General features: G+C 36.0%; 1 protein-coding gene across 1 annotated transcript in view; it reads right to left on the bottom strand.

Moving 5' to 3' along the window:
* LOC107630890 overlaps positions 7,410 to 12,224 on the bottom strand; it is a 30,913-nt gene continuing 26,098 nt past the window's right edge. Inside the window, exon 6 of the transcript XR_002359682.1 lies at positions 7,410 to 7,420. The gene's annotated coding sequence lies outside the window, so the exon portion shown is untranslated. The remainder of the gene's footprint in view (positions 7,421 to 12,224) is intronic.

Raw genomic sequence — 12,224 nt, 5'->3', positions numbered from 1 at the left:
CAAGGGATGGTTTGAATTTTAAATTTTTATTTTATAAAAAGTATTATTAATTTAATTATTACAATTCTTAAAAATAATTGTTTAAATTTATTAGTATGTGAATAAATTAAATTTTTTTTGTCCCCAAAATAATTTTTGGTATCATAATTAAATTCTAAATTATTATTTTTAAATCTAAAGATTTTGTAAAATTTTTATACTATTAGTATGCATTTTTTTGAACCCTAAAACTAGCAACACACTCACTAATTATACTCTCAGCCTCACTAAGAACACGCGTTCTTTTCCTCCTCACCATCACCATGACTCACTCCCAATGACACTCGTCCCTCACTCCCTCGGCCATGCTCCTTCAGTCCTCACCACTCATTCTTCCATATATAATTCCTTCTTGCGTCTTCTGGGTCATCAAGAACACGCAAAATAGAAAAAGAAAATAGAGGAGGGAGAGCTTGAGAGAGGAAGCAGAGTGTGAGAAAGAGGGAGGGATAGGGCCTGGGAACGCTGCCGCCACGTTGTCGTCGATTGGAAGTTGCCGCTATTAACGGGACGAACAAAATGCGAAGAGGGGAGAGAAATGTGTCCAAACATGAACAAAGGGGGAGGAGAAACTCGCGGAGGAGAGGGAGACCACGCTGCTATTGCCATCATCGTCGTTGTCAAGAGTTAAAGGAGACGCCACTAGAGCTGCTGCTGTTGTGGGTATCGCAGTTTCTGATTATTGATTCACTCCACCATGACTGAACCCTATCTCTCTCAATCTAATAGAGCTTTAATGAACGGATTTTCTGCTAGTAAAGAAATTCACAAATAAATTCTCGTTGCAAGTATAGTTTCTAAACCAGCAAAGAATCCTTTCGTACAAAAGTTTGGTTGTCACAAGTAACAAAACCCCCTAAAAAGTAATAACCGAAGTATTTAAACCTTGGGTCGTCTCTCAAGGAATTGCAGGGAGGTGTAGTTATTATTGGTTATGAATTTTCTGAGAAATTTTGGAATGAGGAATGGAAAAATAAATAATTATAAATTAAAGCAATGAAAATTAACAAGAAGTTTTATGTAATTAAAATAAAAAGCCTTGACTGGGAGAATGATTAATTGGAAGTTCTATCCTTGTTAGATTTTCTCAAGTGTAGTATCAAAAGGTTGTTATTTTCACTTAGTTAACCCTTACTAAATAAAGGAAAGTCAAGTGATTGAGCTAACTCTTATTTGCAAATCTTAATCCTCTCCCTTGGGAAGGATTAGTGTTAGTAAATAGAGAATTAGCTAACAACTTCCAATTTAACTAATCACTTGAGCATTCCAACTCAAGGGTCTCCTTTTAATCAACTCCCAAGTCAAGTTGGGAGTCTACTCTATCAACATGCATACCATCTTCGTTGTTGGGAGAAGGGAGTAGAAAAGAGACATGATAATGGAAATAAAATTGAAAGCAATTAAATAAATAATAAAATTAAATAAAAAAGTACTCTTTGCATTAATAATTTAAAGGAACATTGAACATGGAATTGAGAAGAAGAAGAAGAAATCCTAAATCCTAAAACCTAGAGAGAGGAGAGAGCCTAGCCTCTCTCTCTCTCTAGAAACTATATCTAAAACCTAAAATTATGAATATGAACGTTGTCTGAATGAATGAATGAATTTTCCCACTTTATAGCCTCTAATATGTGTTTTCTAGGCCTAAAACTGGGTCAAAAACAGCCCAGAAATCGCTGGGGGCGAATTCAGAAACGTACAAGTCGCTGGATTTGCGCAGATCCACACGTGCGCGTCACTTATCTTCAAGGCAACTATGGCAAATTATATATCATTTTGAAGCCCCGAATGTTAGCTTTCCAATGCAACTAGAACTGCCTCATTTGGACCTCTGTAGCTCAAGTTATGTTCAATTGAATGCGAAGAGGTCAGGCTGGACAGCTTTGCAATTCCTTCAGTTTCTTGTATTCCTTCCACTTTTGCATGCTTCCTTTCCATCCTTTAAGCCATTCCTGCCCTATAAACCTTAAAAACACTTAACACATGTATCAAGGCATCGAATGGTATAAAGGAAAATTAATGTTTGGTAATTTAAAGGCTTAGGAAGCAAGTTTTCAATTATACAACAAAATTAGGAAGGAAAATGTAAAACCATGCAATTTATATGAATAAGTGAGTAAAGAGTTGATAAAAACCACTCAATTGAGCACAAGATAAATCATAAAATAGTGGTTTATTAATCTCCCCACACTTAAACATTAGCATGTCCTCATGCTAAGTTCAAGAGAAGCTATAAAGGAGTGAAGAGGAATGATAGAATGTATGAAATGCAACCTATCTATATGAATGCAACTACATGCTAAGATGTTTCTACCTACGTGGTTAAAAGTAAATAAGCTCTTCAAGACAAACATAAATCAAATTTCACTAATTCAAATTATACAATAAAAGACAAGTAAACTTGTAAGAAGATAGCTCATGAAAGCAGGGAACATAGAATCAAGCATTGAACCCTCACTTGTAGTATATATGCACTCTAATCTCTCAAGTGTCTAAGGTGAATCACTCTACTCTTCTCTAACCATGCTTTCTAAACTTTATTCTTCATCTAACCAATAAACAAATATTTAATGTACTAATGCAAACATCATGAGGTCTTTTCAAGGTTGTAGTGGGGCTAAGGTAAAGGTGAGGATATATATATATATATATATATATATATATATGGCTAAGAGAGCTATAAATTGAATATTTGATTAACCTAAGCTCTCACCTACTCACACACACACACTCTAAAATTATGCCTAGCAACCCAAAATTCTCATTTTTGTATATTTCACATACTCATGTATCAACTTTTCTTTAATTTCACCACATGTGCATTGATCTTTTATTAAACTTAGTACTGGGGTAATTTTATCCCCTTATTTATTTATTTATATTATATATTTTTTTCTCTTTTTTTTTTTTGAAAATATAAAAGTAAACATAACATATCAATGCACATGAGTTTTTTAATTTTTTCTGGTCTCATATGAGTATGCACCCAAATTCCCAATACTTTTGTCACTAAACACAACACACTTTCATCAACTCAAGTTCCCACAGTTCCCCACACTTAATTGATACACAATCTCTAACTTAAGCTAACCAAAGATTCACTTGGGGTAATTATCTATTTTTCTGCTTAAGGCTAGTGATGTGGTAACATATAGAACAAATGGGGATAAAAAGGCTCAAGGTGGCAAACAAAGGTAATTGAAAGGGTAGGCTATTTGGGATAAGTGAGCTAATAACAATTAATGGCCTCAATCATATGCAAGCATGTAACTACACTAAACATTGGACATATAGAATGAAACAAAGCAAATATTGCAGCCATAGAGAAGAAAACACACAAGAATAAAATATTATGGTTAAATAATGTAACCATATAATTAAGCTCAAATCTCACAGGTTGTGTGTTCTTTGCTATAATTTATATTCCAATTTACAGTCTTCAAACAAATTTAACACAAAATTTTAATTTAAATTAGTGGAATACTATAAAAATTTCTTGAAAAAGAAAATATTACTTCAACCAAGTAGTAACTAAATGCATAAAATCAAACAAACATGCAATTAAACATGCAAATGCAATAATAAACTAACAAATAAAGTAAAATATTGGTGTTGAGAAGAAAATAACTAACCCATAGAGATCGGTATCGACCTCCCCACACTTAAAAATTGCACTGTCCTCGGTGCATGCTAAGATGTGCAAGTGGACGGGTTGCTCCAACTGACGCTTGTAGATGGAGGCACCTTAGCTGGAGGTCTCTTGGTTCCTCTCCTTGCTGGTGTCTTGTCAGTGTTCTTCTCTTTTCCTTTCTTGATACCCATGCCTAAGGAAGAAGAAAAAAAAAGAAGAGTGTGAAATATAGATAACTAAGATTGGAAGGGAGAAAATTCCAAGTGATAATGAATGCCACAGAAAAGATAATGGCTTAAATACATGGTAGCTACAACATGTAGGTAAGACATCAATTAAGATCATGTAGGCAATTCAGAATAATAAGATGCAGGAGGGTAAAAACATGCATGTAACAGGCATGAGAAGCATAACTCAAGCATCAAGTAATAAATGTGCCAAACTAAAGAGCACTTGCTATGATGACAATTGTGAATGATAATCACAAATACATGTGGAGTGCAATGTGAGAATAAGAATGAAAAGAATGAGTCCAAATGTATATGAGAGCCAAACTTAAATGTCAATTGTCAAATCAATCCTTATGATATCCACAGGTTCAAGATAATAAAATAGTACCCAATTAAAATTCCAACACCAACATAAAAATGCATGAGAAGAAACCATAGATAACTAAGGTAACATGAAATAAATAAATGCAATAAAGAAGAGAAGGGAAAAGGAGAGAAGAAAGGAGAAAGGAATGAAAAACAGGACGTGACGTGCGCGCTCAAGGCATGCGTGCGCATGAAAACTGTATTCGCCATGCGACGCGTACGCTTGGGTGGTCTTGGAAGCAAAAGGACACGCACGCGTCCAAGACGCGTACGCGTGGATGACCTTGTGCCTCTAGCACAGTTCCAGTGTGGCGGCAGCACAACTTTCTGTCCAACATGCTATTTACGCCGATTTCCCTATCCACGTGTGCGCGTGCTTGACGCGTACGCGTGGATTTCTCTTGTGGCAGATGACGCACGCGTCATAGACGCATACGCGTGGGTCGAATTGTGCGCAGAGCACACCAGCCGCACGATTCCATCACAACTTTCTGTTCGTCATTGGATGGGAGAGCGAGATTGCTATCGACGCCCACGCGTGGCCTGCGTGTACGCGTGGTTTGCCCCCTTTTTTTATGTGTATGCAGAATGCAAAATGCAGAATGCAGGTGAATATGCAGAAATTATGAATGAACACTAGTAAAAATAAAATAAAATAATATTAAGAATAAAAAAGAACGATTATACCATGGTGGGTTGTCTCCCACCTAGCACTTTTAGTTATAGTCCTTAAGTTGGACATTCGGTGAGCCCCTTGTTATGGTGGCTTGTGCTTGAACTCATCCAGAAATCCCCACCAATGTTTGTAATTCCAATGGCCTCCGGGATCCCAAACTAGGCGCAAAGAGCCTTCAAGCAAGATTAAGAAAGTGACAATGACCCAAGAGTGTTGATTGCTAGACTGGATTTCGGGGTCCCAAACCTTGCTTTTGCACCCGTCTTCTTGTTGACCATCTTTGTTCCAACCGGGTGGTAAGCAATCCGAATTCTCACTGAGGCATCCAAATAGTTTCCTAGACCCATACAATTTAGTATTCTTCCAACCATGATAATTCAGCCGTGAGCTTCCTACCGCAATGAACCTAGGATTGTGTTGCCAACCACTGACCATCTCCCTCTTACTCTTATAGCCATAAAGAGCTCTAAGTTGCCCATCCGTCTCAAACAAAGCATATTCAAGTGGGCTAATTAAGCTTAGATGAGAGATTTATCCACTTGAATGAAGGGATGGATGGTGATGGCTTTGGGGGAGAGGTCTCCAACAACCTTGGCAAGGTGATCTCCAACTCCATTCCCTTGGGCTCTTCTTTGACAACTTTCACCTCTTTGCAAGCTTCTTCAATATCAACCTCTTCCTCTTGGTAGCTTTCTTCCAATTCGATCTCTTTTTCATTGTTCACCAAGGGCATGGGAGGTTATGCTTCTTCTTCTTTAATCTCCATGTCAAGTCCAATGGGAAGGATTCAAAATATAGATAAGAATTCATCAATGATTGAATCCATCTCTTGATCATCCCCTTCAAAGTCTTCAACCATGATATGCCTTGGAGGTTGTACACCCTCCTCAACATCAAATTCAAACTCCTTAGAAGGGGGCTCTATGACTGGGCTTTCCCATGGACGTTCCACATCTCCTAAGTCTTCGACCACTTCTTCCTCTTCAATGATTACGGCTTCCTCTAATTGTTCCAATACAAAGTCATGCTGCTCACTGTCCACTGGAGTTTCTAGCTTCTCCTTCATGTTGCGTTCTTTAGTAGATTCTCCACATGAAGCCGTGGGAGTTCCTTGAGTGTCCGAATGTTGGGAAGCTAATCAAATTATCACTTGCTCTAATTGATGAAGGGTTGCATGGAATCGATCCACTGTTTCCTTGAGACGATCCTTTGATTCTTGTTGCGCTTGCCTATCATAAGTAGGATCATAGTGCTCTTGGATTGATGGATATGGACATGGTGTATATGGAGGTGGTGATTCTTGGGAGTAATTGGGTTAAAATTGGGGTGGCTCTATGTATGGTTCATAGGGCGGTTGGTATGGTGGATATGGGTTAGGGTCATATGGAGGTGAATGGTGTAAAGGGGCTTGTGAGTATGGTGGTTCAAAGGTATGTTGGGGAGGTGGTTCATAAGCATATGGTGGGGCTTGTTGGTAACTACAAGGGGGTCCACTATATTCATCATCTTGGTACGCTCCCTGGAATGGCTCTTGACCATAGTAATTTGGTGGAGGTGGTGGTGGTTTGTCACAAAAGGGTCCACCATAACTATTGTCTTAGTATGCATCACAGAATGGTTTTTGGTTATAGCTCATTGGAGGGGGTTGTTGCGAAGAGGGTTGATCAAATCCTTGTGGCTCCTCCCATCTTTGATTCTTCCAACCTTGATGCCTGTTCTCATTATAGCTTCCATTCCTTACAACAACATTAGAATCAAACTTAAAGTCAGAGGGGTGAGAATTCATAGTAGCAAAAGAAATAAAAACTAATAGAAATTAATAAAAATAAACTCCTAAAACTAGAAACACTAACAAAGAAACGAAAAAGTAAATATTTACAATAACTAATAATAAGGCACACGTTTGCAATTCTCCAGCAACGACGCCATTTTGACGAACGAATTTTCTGCTAGTAAAGAAATTCACAAATAAATTCTCGTTGCAAGTATAGTTTCTAAACCAGCAAAGAATCCTTTCGTACAAAAGTTTGGTTGTCACAAGTAACAAAACCCCTAAAAAGTAATAACCGAATTATTTAAACATCGGGTCATCTTTCAAGGAATTGCAGGGAGGTGTAGTTATTATTGGTTATGAATTTTCTGAGAAATTTTGGAATGAGGAATGGAAAAATAAATAATTATAAATTAAAGCAATGAAAATTAACAAGAAGTTTTATGTAATTAAAATAAAAAGCCTTGACTAGGAGAATGATTAATTGGAAGTTCTATCCTTGTTGGATTTTCTCAAGCGTAGTATCAAAAGGTTGTTATTTTCACTTAGTTAACCCTTACTAAATAAAGGAAAGTCAAGTGATTGAGCTAACTCTTATTCGCAAATCCTAATCCTCTCCCTTGGGAAGGATTAGTGTTAGTAAATAGAGAATTAGCTAACAACTTCCAATTTAACTAATCACTTGAGCATTCCAACTCAAGGGTCTCCTTTTAATCAACTCCCAAGTCAAGTTGGGAGTCTACTCTGTCAACATGCATACCATCTTCGTTGTTGGGAGAAGGCAGTAGAAAAGAGACATGATAATGGAAATAAAATTGAAAGCAATTAAATAAATAATAAAATTATGAATATGAAAGTTGTCTGAATGAATGAATGGATTTTCCAACTTTATAGCCTCAAATATGTGTTTTCTGGGCCTAAAACTGGGTCAGAAACAGCCCAGAAATCGCTGGGGCGAATTCAGAAACGTACAAGTCGCTGGATTTGCGTAGATCCACGCGTGCGCGTGGATTCACACATGTGCGTCACTTATCTTCAGGACAACTATGGCAAATTATATATCATTTCGAAGTCCCAGATGTTAGCTTTCCAATGCAACTAGAACCGCCTCATTTGGACCTTTGTAGTTCAAGTTATGTTCGATTGAATGAGAAGAGGTTAGGCTGGACAGCTTAACAATTCCTTCGGTTTATTGTATTCCTTCCACTTTTGCATGCTTCCTTTCCATCCTTTAAGCCATTCTTGCCCTATAAACTTTGAAAACACTTAACACACATATCAATGCATTGAATGGTATAAAAGGGGAATTAATATTTGGTAATTTAGAGGCTTGGGAAGCAAGTTTTCAATTATAGAACAAAATTAGGAAGAAAATGTAAAACCATGCAATTTATATGAATAAGTGAGTAAAAAATTGATAAAAACCACTCAATTGAGCACAAGATAAACCATAAAATAGTGGTTTATCAAGCTTGTGGCGCTGCTCTGATGGCCACTGCTGGAGAAGACAAGCTACTGCTGCTACCCCGGTTCTGCATCGTAACTACTGTTACTACCGCTGTCGGAGGCGATTAGCGTTGTTGTTGTTCCAATTGATGCTGCTGCCACTGTGTGTTGCCGTTGCTGCGAATTCAAAACAAAATAGGGTTTGTCGGGTTTAATTTCGGAGTTTGACTAACTAAGGTAGGGGGTTCATTTTGAAATTAAGAGTTTTTAAATTAAGAATGCCAAAAAGCTTATTGAATAATTACAAATTATTTATAAATGCTATGCATGCCCAATTAATGAGAATTGATGAAGTTGGAAATTGTTAGTAAATGTGAGTATGTTTGAGTATGCTAAAAGTGAGTTTTGGTAGGGTTGATGGTGTTGTAAAGAATTGGGTGATTAGATGAGTTATATATGTATTTGTAAATTGTGATTCTATTGTTGATGATGATATGGTCATAGTTGCTGCTGGTTGTATTGTGATGAATGATGATTCATTGTGGATTGGTGAATTATTGTGTGCTTGAATGATGATGATTGATGATTTATTATGTGTATGATTGATGTTGAGCTCCTATGGAAAGAAATTCTATTTATGATAGTGTAGAAAAGTACATGTTCAACTAAGTATATGTGCACTTGTGAAAAGGGTGAATTGATGAGTCTGAACTCCTGGAGTTGTGCTAAACACTTTGACAACTTTGATTAGTCAAAAGAAAGTTGGAATTGTGGTTTTAGAGGAATTTTAGGCTTGAATATAGCATTTGGTATGAAGGGTTGTTAAATTATTCAATACAGAATTTTCTACATAATTGACAGCAACTTAAATAAAAACTGGGAGCAATCTAGACATGATTTTTTATCCAAATTATTTTTTTGTCAAACTTCAAGAAGTCAAAAGTTTTCTATAAAAATATCAGGAAATTTGGCCAAGTGATTTGGAAGATGAGAATTTTTGAAATTTGGTGGTTGCCGCAGAATTTTCTGGTTTTCTGGTTCTACAATATCAACTTCCAACCACAATAAGTTTTGACATATTTGGCATTTCTTACAATGGGATTTTAAAGATCTATGAGTCTACTTCAATTGAGTACAAATTTTATATCCATAGCAATTTTGAAGAGTTAGTTATGTCTCTTGGAAGCGGGGCTGTTCGCAGAAAATTCAGAACCAATTACTAAAAACAGGGCAGCACTTCCAATTGACATTTAATTAACCAAACGAGGTGATATAAATCTGAAATTTGTTTGTTCTAAAACTTAGGGGTGTTGAGTGTATCCTCACCAAAATTTAGAAGTAATGGATTAGGATTGAATTTATTACAGATTTATCGAAAATAGAGCTGCTTGTTGTATTTTTTCTGAATTCTCTTTAGTGCAGCAGCAGATTTTATTAAGTTGGCTATTGGATTCAATTCTAATCCAAACTTGGTAAAATTTGATTTAGACCCAAAGGATATGTCTAAATTTGGCAGAATGTAAGAGCTTAGTTAAACAAAGGTGTGTAGGTTATCTCTAGGACACGTTTAAAGCTTCTTGGTGATGCAGAGGTATGCTTAGCTGTAAGGTGAAGTGGAGGCATAATGGAAAGGAAAAAAAGTGGGAATTAAAGAATGAAAAGGATACTTAGAGGAAAAGAAAAGGGAAGTAAATAATGAAATAAATAATTGAGAATTATATGTTAAACGGGTCTTGTGCTAAACTACTAATGCGAAAGTGCCCGCCTAACTGATAGCCTGAGATTGCTAATGCGGGAATGTTTGCCTAACTGATAGCACTGTTTCTTACTGTGATGCACATTGAAATGCTATTATGATGAGGCCTAACTGACATGGGTAACCGTGATGCCAAGGTGTCTAACTGACACAGTAAAAGAACCATATTCGGGGTTCATTCTGAGTAACATCGGGTTGCGGGTAGACAACCGATGCATGAGCTCATGGCCTGCGTTAGGGATAGGCATGCATCATATTATTTGCGCATTTGCATTTGATTGTGGTTGTTTACTTTGTTTATTTGTGCTTGTGCTATTGTCTTGGTGACTTGCTTGTATGCTTGATTGGACATTTTACTTGTGTTATGGACTTAATAATGTTGTGGGGGCTGATGTTTGTGGTTTGGGTTAAGTATATTATTTGTGATGATGGCTTACTTAGATATCGCGGTAATTAAGGAATGTTGTTTAAGGATGACGAATTGATAACGTGACTGTGACTTTATTTAAGTAAGGTGATTTAAAGAAAGAGCTTTAAATAGCTTTAGGTAAGACTTAGGAAAGATTTTAAGAGTTTAACAAAGGAAACTATATTTTGTGATATGAGTTAGCTATTTGTATTTCATTCTGTATTTTTATGGTATTCACTTTTCCTACTGAGAACATGCGAGGATGACGTTCTCACCCCCCTACAGATCATTTGTTTCAGCGACAGGTTCAGGAAATCCTTGACAAGGAGCTACGACCGGTCCACAGAATTTTATATATGTATTTTGTATTTTCTAGATTTTGGTTTAATCTTAGATTTTTATTTCTTCCCTCGTCATTTATTGTTCTGGAAATTTCAGAGGGATAGAACTTGTATTTGAGAATCCTGAGATAAGTCTATGTGTATATATATATATATATATCTTTGTGATTAAGTGATTAAGAGTAAACTTCTCGTTTTCTTATTTAAAGTTTCGATTCGTATTCACAAAGACTCGATATTAAACAAATATAGTATAAAATAAAAAGGTTTAGAGGTAAGTAACGCCTGAAGTTTTAGCATGGTCATGAGATACTAAAAATTAGGATATTACATGAAGAGCACTGGTTATGGGGATTATGTGAAATTCCTGTTGGTAGAGTTTGTTATAGGTGCAAAAGTAAAGGAGGTGTTAATAATAGTGAAGGAAAAATTGGTGTCATGGCTTCAATTCCATGTGGAGTTTGTCCAAGAATTAACTTGTGTTCACCAGATAGCTTTATTTCCCCCAAAACTTGTGAGCTTTATCAGAAATAGTTGGACTTCTAGGTGATCCATGTGTTAGTTCTTTTTAGTTTTTAATTTTGATACTAGTCTAAAACAGCTTTATACATATATATAATTATAAAATGCAATATTTGAAAAATTATTATCTTTTACATTAATTGCGTAAATAATTATTTAAAAAATAAATATAATTAGACATCTTTGTAAAATATTTTATATTGTTAGTGCATTAAAATCAAGTTATTATTTTTATTTATACACTCAATTTATTTTTAATTCATAATTATAGAATTTAATATTGATGCACTGTTAGTGCATCAAAATTAAATTCCATAAATATATGGCTAAAATTGTATAAGGAGATTCAATTACATAACGTTATATCAATAAAAATAACTATCTTTTATATTGACCGCGTGAATGATCATTCAAAAGAATAGATGTAATTGTATGGCTGTGTAAAATATTTTATACTGATAGTGTATCAAAATTAAACTCCATAAATATATGGCTAAAATTGTATAAGGAGATTCAATTGGGTTGAAATTTCTTAAAACTATTTAGACACAACACTAAATGAACAAAAAATGATATTAAGGACAAAAGTATGCGTGAGATTCATTATGATTGTTGACACAACTGGTTTTTTTTCTTCGTTGATAATATTGATAGTGTTCATACCTGACCAAAAACATAAACCAGTTCTAAGCGCCACTACAACAGAGGCGCTGCTTAGCGGCGGTTTATTTCCCAAATAGCGGCGGTTTAAACCGCAGCAAAATCAAAGGCCGGCGGCTTACTGGACCGCCCTGGTTATGGGCGCCGCAATTAGGTTTTACGGCGGTTTCTAGCAACCGCTGGTATAACCGCCACAGAATCAGTAATTTACGGCAATTAGTTTAGCGGCGGGTTTAAACCGCCGCAATATACAAGTATTAGGATTTAGTCCATTTTTACTGGCGGTTGCAAACCGCCGCAATGTTATTACGTTTTTTTTACTTATGACTGTTTGCGGCGGTTATAAAACCGCCACTATTTTCAATACAAATTTCAAA

The sequence above is a fragment of the Arachis ipaensis genome, chromosome B03, assembly GCF_000816755.2.
Source record: "Arachis ipaensis cultivar K30076 chromosome B03, Araip1.1, whole genome shotgun sequence".
Lineage (NCBI taxonomy): Eukaryota > Viridiplantae > Streptophyta > Magnoliopsida > Fabales > Fabaceae > Arachis > Arachis ipaensis.
Note: the sequence above shows the minus strand (reverse complement) of the source record. Positions and strands in the feature narration are given on the sequence as shown.